This window comes from Petaurus breviceps, unplaced genomic scaffold (assembly GCF_028583685.1).
Source record: "Petaurus breviceps papuanus isolate PSGF00001 unplaced genomic scaffold, PetGlider_PUasm1.0 90752, whole genome shotgun sequence".
Lineage (NCBI taxonomy): Eukaryota > Metazoa > Chordata > Mammalia > Diprotodontia > Petauridae > Petaurus > Petaurus breviceps.
The window spans coordinates 1,962,363-1,975,355 of NW_027187336.1; the positions used below are offsets into that span (position 1 = coordinate 1,962,363).

Below are 12,993 nucleotides of genomic sequence, written 5' to 3' on the forward strand. Positions count from 1 at the left end.
ATGTCAGGAAAAGGAATCAAACTACCGTTTAACTGCATTCTCTCCCCCTCCTTTTTTCTTTTCTTTTTTTCTTCTTTGAGGACTGGGAAAACATTTGTACTTCTCCTACTTTGTCAGTGGTGTCCCTTCTGTTTTCCATAATCTTTTGAAGATCATAGAAGGTAGCTCAACAATCATATCTACCTTTCAGGACTCTGGGAAGTCATTTGTTTGGGCTACATGATTTGAATAAGTTGAATAGAGTTGGATGTTCTTATACTATTTCTTTTCTTATTCTGGCTTTCAGTTTTCTATTATCCTTTTTAACCATGAGACAAAGTAATGTCCTTAACAATCTAAAAAGAATTTTCCTTTAAAGAAAAAGCAGAAGCAAAATAAAAGTTAAATCATTCTACCTTCTCCCCATCACCAATTATCCATTTCCCATACCCTCCAAGCAATGTTCCTGTGCCTTATGGTAGTTTACCTTCCAGCCTAACAGGACTGCTAGCTGTTCCCCATACTCAGTTTTCTATTCTCCACCTCCAGGAATTCATGTATGTGATGGCCCTTGCTTGGAATGTGCTCCTTCTTTAACCAACATTTTGAACAGTGCCCAGAACATACTGCTTACTCAATAGTTATCTTTCTTTGATTCTACTTCTCAAAGTCTTTCTCTTTCTTGGACACTCAGCCCAGGTGTTGTTTCTTCCATAAAGTCTTCCCTAAGGCCTGAAGTTCTGAATGTTCTTTCGATTTTCACATGATCTTGTATGAGTTTATGTACATGTTGCATCTCCCCAACGGACAGCCTCCTTTTTGCATCTCCCAGTGCCAAGCATGCCTTACACATAGTAGGTACTTAAAAAATGTTTGTTGAATTGAACTGTATACCCCAAAGCATTAACCCAGTGCCAAGGACTCAGTGAGTGCATACTTAATTTAGAGATTTAAGAAATACAGCAATCAGGTTGCAACAATGCCAAGGGGAAATTAGGTGGCTCCATGGTGCACAGAGCACCAGGTCTGAAGTCAGGAGGGCGCATGTTCCTGAGTTCAAATCTGTCCTCAGACACTTACTAGCTGTGTGACCCTGGGCAAGTCACTTAACACTGTGGACCTCGGTTTCCTCATCTGCAAAAAGAACTGGAGAAGGAAATGACAAATCGGTATCTTTCCAAAGAAAACTCCAAATGGGGTCATGGATAACTGGGCACAACTGACATGACTGAACAACAACAAAACAAAAAAATTCTTTATTCAGTCTATACTATGCTTAACATACTGTACTTAGCAATCTATACTAACATTTAATACTAATGGTACTAGGTACCATAGATTTTTTTTAAGTATAAAATACAATTCTTTCCCATTTAGTCAGTCATGTGTGCTATTCCTAAGACTCATAGTGTGATTAAATAGTATAACATATGATTAAGGACTAAAAACAAATACTTCAGACAATAAACATTGTTGTTTCAAGGGCCCGTAAGAAAGTAGAGCCAAAGTGGATTGTAGAGATCAGAGGTCATTACTTTTAATCTAGAAGGAATGTTAAAGGTGATATAATCCAATCCGATCCACTCATTTTACAGAGAGGTTCAGAGATTTGCCCAAGGTCACACAGGTAGTGTATGGTAGGGCTTGGGTTCTAATTCAAATCCTCTGTCTCTATTTCAGGTAGCACAATTGTCATATTTTATAGTCAGAGAAAACAAAAGTAGGGCCAAGAGAGGGCAAAGGATTTGCACAAAGCTATGGAGAAGACAGTGAGGCTGACCAACTTTTCAAAGTTCTGCCTCACTTAAATCCAATTCACTTGCAAGTCAAGACTTGTAATGATGATGTCAGCGGTCCTCTCTGAGAATGAAGGATGAACAAAAACAACATCTATTTAGTAGCAGACATGGGCCTAGTCCAGATCTCCTGATTTTCATAGGGCTTTACTGCAACATGTTACCTCACTACTTCTGAATCATATCGAACTCCAACTTTCCCTTGATAGTATGATTGTCTCAGAGAAGACCAGGACCTGTTTGGACCTGCATATACAGTTTAATTGGAGAGAGTAGCTGGGCTCATGAAAAGGTCACTTTCAAAAATATCTTCTCTCAAGTATATCAAATATCAGGAAACTCCCAGGATGTTCAAGTTGGAAAAGACCTTATTACAACACCCTCTTTACTAAGAACAATGAGGCCCAAATAGGGGGAATTCTAGGTCCAAGTTCATGCTGCTGGTTCTTAATAGAGCTGACCCTAGAACTGCAGGCTCCAGTGAACCATTTCGAGAACATGAAGAATTAGAAAATAACACCTGGGGACAGGTCTCAGAATCCTTATAAGGTTGGGTTTTAGTGCAAAGAGCTGGAGGCTGATGAATACCCCAAAAAAATAAATAAGTCAAAATTATGACCTCCAATCATATCAGACCTCCAAGAGAGTCAAAAAGGTAGCTGTTTAAGAAGAATAAACTATCTATGAGAGATCGTAAGATTGAACTATATTAAAGAGGAGGGGAGACCCCTTTGTATAGAAAAACATAGGGACAGCCCTATACTCCCCAGTTCTGAGGAGTATGAACACTACATAGGAAGCTGGTCCCGTCTGGGCTCCACTCGTGTTTGCTTCATCTCAAGTCTAGGGTTATTCATTTTAAAAAAGTATAACTTTATGCTTATAAGTTCTCCTGTCTGCCTAGGAGTAAAATTATCATCCATCTCTCTTGCATTGTGAAAAATTCAATGGGATCAGTGTCTGCTCCTTCTCCCTGTGTCCCAGCCTATACTAAAGCAGGGATATGTCTCCCATATCTCTAAAGGGACTGAAACCTCTTCCCCAATGTCTACCTGTCTCAGCATTAGTCACACAAAGACTAGCAGTCATAAAAACTTCATTTTATCAAGGGTAAGAAAGTGATAGCAATGAAAATACAGTAAACAATGGGGGGGAGAGCAGAATAGGTTGTTTGGATGGGAAGAAGCCAGGAATTTGAAATGAATACAAAGACAGAATCAATGTCTTCTCACTTTGCCTCCTCCTAGCCAGCAAGAGGAAATATGAAGGTTTTATCCATTGTGTATTTAACAGGGCTGTTCTCCCACTTTGGAACAGAGATATGGGGAACAGAAGTGTCCCCAGTACCTCACCCAATGATACTCCCACTTCCTGGCAATCTCCGTGGTTCCCCCACAGCTCTGAGTTGCTCCATCCTTGAACAACATTCCTGCAAAATCCCAAAGCTCCCATGCCAGTGCTTGCCCCTCTGACACCGCAACTCAGCTCCATGCTTCCTCATGGCTCTCAAGATGAAAGGCAAACTCTTCTCATCTGGCTTCCTCTTCTACCCAGATTTCTCTTTCAGAGATGTTCCACGTTACCCAAACCAGTGAATTCTGGGAAAGAGTCTATTTGCCCCTAGCCATTGCCAGAGGCTAGAATGTCTTATGGTAATACTTGTAATACAGATGCTTCAGGGCCCCTAGATCTAGACTTGGAAGGAATCTTAGAGATCATCTAGTAACCCTCATTTTCCATATAATGAAGCTGAAGGCCAGAGAAATAAAGCGATTTGCCCAAAGTCACTCAGTCAGTAAATGGCAGTCAGGATTTGAAGTCAGGACCCAAGATTCCAAGTTCAGTGCTTTTTCCCACTGTAACTTGTAGTTTTTATTTGTTTATGGGACTTGCACCCACCTCTTCTGAAGGAGATTAGCAGCTGGTTGGTCTTTTTTTTAGTTGATTTATAGCTTTGTCACCCTACAAATAATCATTGGGGCCACTAATTTGTTTGCTATATGCAAATCACCGAGGTGAGCATATTAAAGATGAGGTTGGACAGGTATCAAATATAATTCAGAATGAGCCAGGAAGGATTGGAATGTTTGATGATTGATTGGGCCAGTAAAAAGAAAATGAACAACAAGACGGATTGATGTACAGGCAGAGATTTTGAATCAGTCGTGGCTGCACACAAAATAGAAAACTCAGTCAATGTGCTGCCCAGAAAAGTGGCAAGCTTAGCAATTGGGAACTATCACCAGGGGACTGAGAAAGTGGGAGTAACTTTGTCCGGAAGACTTTGTCCACTTAAGGAATTGACATATTTTCTTTTTGAAGAAGCTTACCAAAAAAAAAAAAATCGACTGTGGAGACAATTAAGATGATTCAGTGACCTGGGAACTGTGCTGTCAAAAAGCATTCTGGCTTTGTTGGACATGATCCGACTTTTGTACTATGTTCTCTCTATTGAGACTTCTGCCAACTGGTTTGCGTCTCTTCTTGGAGATGGACTTGCTATATGATGCCTCTTTTCTTGCCCCTGAGCATTTGTTCATGCCATACCTCCTACTAGAAATATTTTCCTGCCCTCACCTTCCTCCATCCCACCCCTGACCTGCCAGTTACAGTTCATACAAAAAAATCAGAGGCCAAGTTCCTCAATATATCTCAGGAAACTGCGAACCAGAGAAATAAAACAACTTCCCATAGGACTATAGATTTAGAGTGGAAACTAGTCTACAACATTCATTTTGCAGAAACTAAGTCAAGGTCACATGGTAGTAAGAGGCCAAGCTGGGATGCAAACCCAGTATTCTGGGTTTGCATTTCTTTTTCTACCATGTCATACTTTCTTTGCCTCTAGCCCTGTGCTAAGCACTAGGGATAGAACACAGATGTATCTGATGTGGTCCTTGCCCTCAAGAAACTAACAAATTAGGAATTCATGGAAATTCATAGATCGCTAGAACTAAATGAGGACTTCTGACATCATATAGTCTCAATTCTTAACTATTAAAGAAGAGGAAAGTGAGACCCGAAGTCATGGGCCTGGAGATAAGACATCCATCCTCCACCAAAACTGTCTTCTTTTCAAAATGGGCACTTCCTTCAATAGTACATTTGGCAACCTTATCCACATCTTCTGAGCTTGTGTTGTTCATATCAAAGGCATCCATTAAATTCTCCATGAAGGTCCACCAAACTTTCCAGAGACCTTTCCCAAGGTCTTTTAAAATTATGTGAATAGCAGTGTATCACTTAGGACTATCCATCAATATCTGAAATTTACATGACTAATTCGTTATTGTTTTCTATCTTACATAGGATCATAGTTTTCAAATTGGATAGAAGGTCATCAAGTTCAAACTCTTCTTTTTAAAAAGGGAAACTAAGTCTGAGAAAGGTCAAATGATTTGCCCAGTCACACAGCTAGTAAGTATCTGAATCAGGATTTGAACTCAGGTCTCTCTGACTCCAAGTCCAATACCCACTATGCCACCTACATGCCTCAACTGGATGCTATCTTTTCTAATACTTCTTATATGTATTTCATTATTGGTGATATGTTGCATTCTACATACCAACTCTCCATTTTCTATCAGCAGCTCTGGTTGATTTTCACCATAATAACATCATGTATGTGGGGCAGCTAGGTAGCACAGTGAGTAAAGCACCAGCCCTGGAGTCAGGAGGACCTGAGTTCAGTTCCAGCCTCAGATACTTAACACCCACACACCCACACACACACACACACACACACACACACACACACACACACCTAGCCGTATAACCGTGGGCAAGTTACTTAACCCCAATTGCCCTCCAAAAGGCAAAAAAAAAAAATCATGTGTACTTCATTGTATTTTTTTTTAAGCATTTGGGGTTAAGTAACTTGCTCAAGGTTACACGGCCAGTTATTTCTGGGTGTGGTGCTACCCTGTTTGCCCGATAATAAGACCTATCCCGAAAATAAGCCCTCCCCTTACTGTGTAAGATTCCTCTAAAATAAGCCCTCCCCCAAAAATAAGCCCTATTGAGATTGCTACTGTAGTGAAGGTGATCCCCTGCGCTACACACTACATTACGGTACCCTCTGTATGCACCGTCCCCCCCCACCCCCCCAGTGAAATGCACGCCGCGCTCCGAGCTGCATCCAATCAGAACTGCAGCAGTGAGCGCGTCATCCTGTTCTTCCCCAGTGATTTGCTTGCTGGCGCCATTGAGAGCAGTGCCACGGAGGAGAGCTGAGGCAGGACAAAATAAGCCCTCCCCTGAAAATAAGCCCTCTGGTGTTTTTCTTTCCAAAAAAAATAAGACAGTGTCTTATTATTGGGGAAACACGGTAAGTATCTGAGCCTGTATTTCGATCTCCAGGTCATCCTGACACTGGGGCCAGTGCTCTTACTCGCTGTGCCACCCCAAAATGATTTTTAGGTCACTATTTTTGTTTTGTTTTTGCTTTTTTTGGAGGGCAGTCAGGGTTAAGTGACTTGCCCAAGGTCACACAGCTGGTTTATGTGTTCAGTGTCTGAGGCCAGATTTGAACTCAGGTCCTCCTGACTCCAGGGCCAGTGCTCTAATCACTGTGCCACCTAGACACCTCCTTCATTTTAAATCTATCTCATCACCATTTTTTGATAGCAACACCTTTGTAACTCCCTCGGCCTCTTCTCCCCTCTGATTGGAGGGCTGGAGGATGGAGCACTGAATTCCTTACAAAGCCTTCCTTTATAGGGGCTGGAATTTGAACTTTCCATTAGCAGCTCTGCTTGTAGAATATCATATCCCTTGCACCAAGTACCCCCCTCCCACCTTGGCCCCCATCCTCTATTTTCAAACTGCAAGCTCCTTGAGGAAAGAACTGTTTTTCTTTTTCTCATTTGTACCCTCAGTGCTTAGCACAGTGCCTGGCATATAGTAGAAACTTAATAAATATTTATTGAATTGAATTGTTCTACTTATACTCTCCATATCTCTCCATTGTCTTTTGGGTTGCCACAATTTTGATTCTTTAGCTGTTTTGACACTGGTATTTAAAAGATGAGTTTTAGTTTCAAAGAACAATTCAGAACTGTTGAAAGCCAGGCACAATACCCCAATTGCAATTAAATCCCTCTTTCTTCTTATCAGTTTTGATCCTAGATAATTGTCTGTCATGCCTATCCAAACACGTGTACTTACGTGTCAGCTCAAGACAATTAGGGAAAAGAGTGCTGGAACTGGAATTGGGAAGACCCAAGTTCAAATCCAGCCTCAGATACTTACTAGCTATGTGACCCTGGAAAAGTCATTTAACCTCTGCCTCAGTTTCCTCATCTGTAAAATGAAGATAATATACCATTATATAGGATTGTTGTGAGAATAAAATGAGATAATATATGTAAAGCACTTTGCAAATCTTAAAGCACTAAAGCGCTAGTCATCATTATCATTAGCTTAGTAGGCTATCAATCCAACTGCACGTTATAGTCTTAACATTAGCCTTTCTTCACTCACTTGTGTTTTTTTCTATATGGATTGTTTCAGTTCTCCATTTTGTCACTGTTTATCTCATTTAAGAGGCTCTTGGGATTATTCTGGGACCTGATACAACTTGCACAATGTCATATGCAGGCATCAGCATCTGGAATCGGTCTTCCATTTGAACTCCTGAAAGTTTTACCTCTCTCAGTTCTCTCACTTCCAAAATGGAGGGTTAGATTAAGCCACCTCTAAGGTACCTTTCTGCTCTTCAGTTATCTAATCTCTATTTTCACTGGGCATCTATTACGTTCCCAGCACTGTGGTATAGATTTTGAGAAAGACAGATGGACATAAGATACAAGACATAGTCTCTGCCTATGAAGCTCTTACGGACAGATACATCAGAGAGGAAATACATGCAAAATATCATAAAAGAGTACAACATGGGGATTAAATGCAAAACTTTAGACAGTCAATGCAATAAGAGTTCAGGGAGAAATCAGTGTGGTCTGGTGAAGCTGAGAAAACCTTGCAGAGGAAGTATGGCTTAAGAAGACAGATGGGGTTTGAACAAAGAGGACTGGAGAGGGCATTTAAGGTGGGGAAAATGGGATGTGCAGAGGTGAGAAGGCACTTATAAGCATATAATGTCATACATATGTTTGGTACTTTACAATTTATATCCATTTGAGCCTCACAACATCCCTGTGAGGTAGGCAGAATATTATTATCCTCATTTTTATGGACGACGAACCTTTGACACAGTGCTAATAACTTACTCAAGGTCACCTACTCAGGTCAGTGATAGAACCAGGAAGTGAACCTAGGCCTCCTGACTCTTAAGAGTGATGCCCACTAGCCCTTGCAAAACAAATATATGCAACCCAATCAGCTGACACCTAATTCATGAAAACTGTGTGACTCAAAGGAAAAAATACAGGATTTTAAGCCAGAGGACAAGGACCAAATCCTAACTCTGATACTCACTCTCTGTGTGACCTTAGACAAACCTCTCTAGGATTCAGTTTACTGCAATGTAAAATGAAGGAATTGAAATAGATTAACTCTGAAGTCTCTTCTAGCTCTAAATCTATGACCCTATGATATCAAAAAGGAATGTAAGTCAGTGGTACAAAGAAAAACTTATCTCACTATCTAAAGTAACACAGATAGAGACTAAAGGAAGTAAATCAAATGGTCTCAAATAAATGTAAGGCATACATAGATACATATATACACACGTGTTTGTAAAATATATGTTCATATAATTACCTTTCAAAAACTTGTCTTTGGTTTTGTTTTGCTAAATTTGGAGATTGGAGAGAAAAATACACTAATTACCGACAGATGCTTCTGTTCCATTGAGGCAAACGTGCTAAGCATCACTATGATCAGAACAAGGTAATTTGGCTTTTAGTTTAGAGTGCTTTAGCAAGCTGATATTTACAATATTATTTCTGCATGCCTGAGTCAGTGAGAGAGGTCCACTTTCTAGCCTTATTCTGCTTGGAGTCATTAATTGGTTCCATGAAAAGATGATGTTAGGTGAAAGAATGTGATGGGGGAAGCAGTTTCATAGGAAGGATGTTTAAATGGGTGATTGGTCAGATGACATTAGAAGGCTTTTATAACTTCATGGTGGGGCTTGGATATGATATGTTAACATAATGTAATAAGATTGAGACAACCTTATTTGGAGGATGCCTGTCCAAAGGATCAAATTAAATGTCAAGGAATAGTCTGTTATTTCTTTTTCAATTTTTGTTTCTCATATCATTTATTGGCATTGTCCTAGCAACCCACTACCATTTACATTCAGAGCCCATATTTCTTTTTTCTACATACTTTTTCTCTCTATCAAGGTACACCTCCCAAACCTCTGCCTTTCCTACTAGGTACCCAGTGCCCTCATGTGGCCAGAATCTCCTTCTGTCAAGAACAAAAGCATCTGGAAACTTCATTCACTCGCAACAACTTAAGATAGTATTCCTCCTCATAGGACTTATGTTTTAAAACAATAGCCCAGAGAAACCAATGCTTAAGTTAAAGGAATGGTTTTTTATTAGTGAAACATCAGGCATCATAGCAGACTAACAGGAAAGACGGTTTTGGATAGTATGGGGACATGGGGAATCTCTCAAAATCATGCCCCAAAGAAAACCATACACTCTAGGAAAGACCAACTTTGCTCTTTATGATTCAGTGATAGGTATATAAATGGTGCTTTGTTCCAATGTATCTCCAATGTATCATTTATGCCACAGCAAATCTTAAAGAAAGTCTATCACATCATTGAAGTTAGATGTCTTAAACTAAGCAAATGCTGGTCTCAAATACAAGTTCAGTTTCTGGGGATATTGAACCAAAAAGGCACACCATCATCATAATGACATTAATAATAATAATATCTTTTTACTAAATGCAAACACTCAGCAAGGATACCATGCACAACTCTTTATGTCCCTGCCTATAGGAACATACCTATATCAATAACAGAAATCTATGAGGGAATAAATAGTCCTTCAAATCTGAAGAATTAAACTTCTTTTTTTTATACTGGTTTATATAAGATTCCCCCAAAAGGCATTTATTTAGTTTATCCCTATTCTAGGTATCCATGAGAAAGGGTTAATAAGAACCTATTCTTAAAAATCATTACTACCTTGAAACCTTATCCACATCCTCAGGGCCTAGGCAAAACAAATCATGTCTAGGACATGCCATCCCTTGATCTTAGGCCAATCATGACCACAATAGGACTTACACCATATTTTATGCCTAATAGTAAATAACCCAAACTTTGGTTCTAAGTATTAGCAACTAAAATATCCAGGGGGAAAGGTACACAGGACATACTCCCAACAAAGGGTAGGGAGAGTAATTATAGAAAAATCCACAATAACCCTCAAAGTCAGAGCAGTTGCATTGTCCTGAAACCATAAACTGGTCAGAAGGTTACCATGAAACCAGGGGCCAATCAAAGATAAAACAAGAGGACAGAAACGAGGAACAGTGAACCAGTCACCAGTCACCAAAAGGATTCAAAATACATCTCTGCTCCCAAACTCTAGAGATGGAGTTAAACTCAGTGGAGAGCCAGTAAAGGACACCAAGCCCACAAAGGGCAATGCCATCTACAAACCAAATACCAGAGCAGTTCAGGATGCAAATCCTCATAGTGGGGCTTCCAGGTAGGCAAGGAAAGGATAACCCTCAAGGAGGTCAGTGACCTTTTCATAAAGGAGGCTGACAGCAGTAGACCTAGTTTTAACACATAGGTAGGTACAAATTAATCATACTATGGGTTCATAAATACTGTGAGGGTACAAATTTCAGCAAAGGACCCAGGAATACAGCACTAATGGATGTTAATAATTGAGAGTAGCTTAGACAAATCAGAATGCTTCCAATTAACTTTTCCCACTATAATGGGATAGGTCGATTAAACAACAACTTGAATTGGGAATAACCCCTATATATCCATCCACACTATATATTCAAGTTTAAACTCTAATAGAGGAATACTACTGTTTGTCCTCCCACTTTTATTTAGAGAATAGTACTTGTCCCCTATGTTGATTTTGCAAAACTTCCCATGATTTCCATGAACTCTCTATGTCTAACCTCAATAGGATCCCTAAGGAAAATGGACACTTGCCTTCTTATATGTGAACCCCATCTTTCACCCAATAAATTGTCACCAAGGCCAACGGTCTCTGATCCCTCCAAACCTCCCATCATTTTCATGGAAGTTCCATGTCTAATCTCAGTAGGATCCTCAAGGATGATGGTTCCTGAATTCCTTTGTCTGAATTTCCTTTCCCCCAATCCAATCCACCTTTCCCCCAGTGGATTGTCACCTGGGCATAGGATCTCTTTGTTTTGATACTATTCTGAGCTTAGCCTACCAGTACCTTGGTAGTTTATGTTCAATATTGGAATAAAATGAGACACTGGTAGGTCATTAGCAGTTAGGAGAAGTACAGCAGTAGACACAAGGCTATGCACTGAAGATATCCTAAGTTGATTCAGTTAAGCAAAGCTTCCTTGCCAGAAAGGGTTATTCAATCTTAGACTCACAGCCTACCTTGACAAAGCTCTCTGTGGTTGTTTTGAACTTGAGCAACCAGGAAGTCATTTCAACAGCCTGAATCTTCAGCCCTAATAGTCAACTGAGTCTCTACAATAGTTTCCATATGTTTTAAGGAAAAAAACTTGCCTAACTTGCGTGGGGGCAAAGGTTATGATGATGCTTCTACTACAGATAATAATTGAATGAGTTTGGGAATTTTGGCTCCACCCTCCAAAATCTTTAAATAAAAGTTATAAGGGAGTTCACAAAGGCAAAGCAAGTGATGATATTGAAGCTGATCAGTATTATACAGCCAATCAAAAACTCCCAACTTATTCAAATAAGCAGAAGGATTTGGTCCTTCAAAGACCAAGTCTGACTGATTCTCACTCAAACTCTCCAGAAGAGTGATACAGATTTCTTAATCCAACTGTATGGGGCATCAGAAGAATTTTGCAAGATGAGTTAATTGGCTAATTAACTTGGTTAATTCCTCCAATTTAGGAAATTCAACATCAATAAATATATCAGTCTCTGCCCTACTACTACCCCCAGTTTCAGTCGCCCATAAAGAAAAAAGTCAAACAAACATCCTTTTCTTTCTAGCAATATTTCTTAAATTTAACTTTATTTTTTTCAATATACAAAAATCCACTTTCCCTCCCATCTGCTCCACCTCATGGGAAAATAAAAAACAAAATACTTTTAACAACTATACATAGTCAAGCAAAAGAAAAATTTCTCATTAGCCATGTTCAAAAATATTTACCTCATTCTGCACCTTGAGTACATCTTTTCTTTGTCAGGAGCAGGGAAGTGTACTTCATTATTTGTTGTCTGGAATCATGATGGATCATTATATTAACCAGAGTTCTTAGGTCTTTTAAAGTTGTTGTCTTTATAATGTTGTTATTGTATAAATTGTTCTCATGGTTATACCCACTTCGTTCTGTATCAGTTCATAGAATTCTCCCCAGGTTTCTCTGAGATTTTTCATCATTTCTTATAAGGAAGGAAAGGGAATAAGCATTTTAAAATTTTATTTATTTATTTTTAGTTTTCAACATTCATTTCCACAAGATTTTGAGTTCCAAATTTTCTCCCCATCTCTCACCTCTCCCCCATCCCAAGATGGCATGAATTCTCATTACTCTTTCCCCCAGTCTGCCCTCCCTTCTATCACCCCCTCTTATTTCCTTCCCCTTCACTTTCTTGTAGGGAAAGATAAATTTCTATACTCCAATTGCCTCTATATCTTATTTCCAAGTTTCATGTAAAAACAATTTTAAACATTTGTTTTTAAAACTTTGAGTTCCAAATTCTATCCCATCTTCCCTCCCCACCCACCCTCATTGAGAAGGCAAGCGATTCAATATACGTTATACATGTGTAGTTATGCAAAACATTTCCATGGCAGTTATGTTGTAAAAGACTAACTATATTTCCCTCCATCCTATTCCACTCCAACTTATTCTATTTTCTCCTTTGACCCTGTCCCTTTCCAAAAGTGTTTGCTTCGGGGGCAGCCAGGTAGCACAGTTAGTAAGAGCACCAGCCCCAGTGTCAGGATGACCTGGGGATCGAATCCGGGCTCTGATACTTAGCACCACACCCAGAAATAATTGGCTGAGTAACCTTGAGCAAGTTACTTAGACCCAATTGCTTAAAAAAAAAAAAGTGTTTGCTTCTGACTACCCC

The 12,993-nt window shown here is 39.6% G+C and overlaps 1 long non-coding RNA gene across 4 annotated transcripts in view; it reads right to left on the minus strand.

The window, feature by feature from the left end:
* LOC138146041 (uncharacterized) overlaps positions 1 to 12,993 on the minus strand; it is a 306,510-nt gene that overhangs the window by 48,071 nt on the left and 245,446 nt on the right. Inside the window, exon 4 of one of the 4 annotated variants that reach the window (XR_011164369.1) lies at positions 12,065 to 12,297. The exons of the other annotated variants lie outside the window; for them this stretch is intronic. This is a non-coding gene — a long non-coding RNA (uncharacterized lncRNA). The remainder of the gene's footprint in view (positions 1 to 12,064; positions 12,298 to 12,993) is intronic. 4 annotated transcript variants of the gene reach the window in all.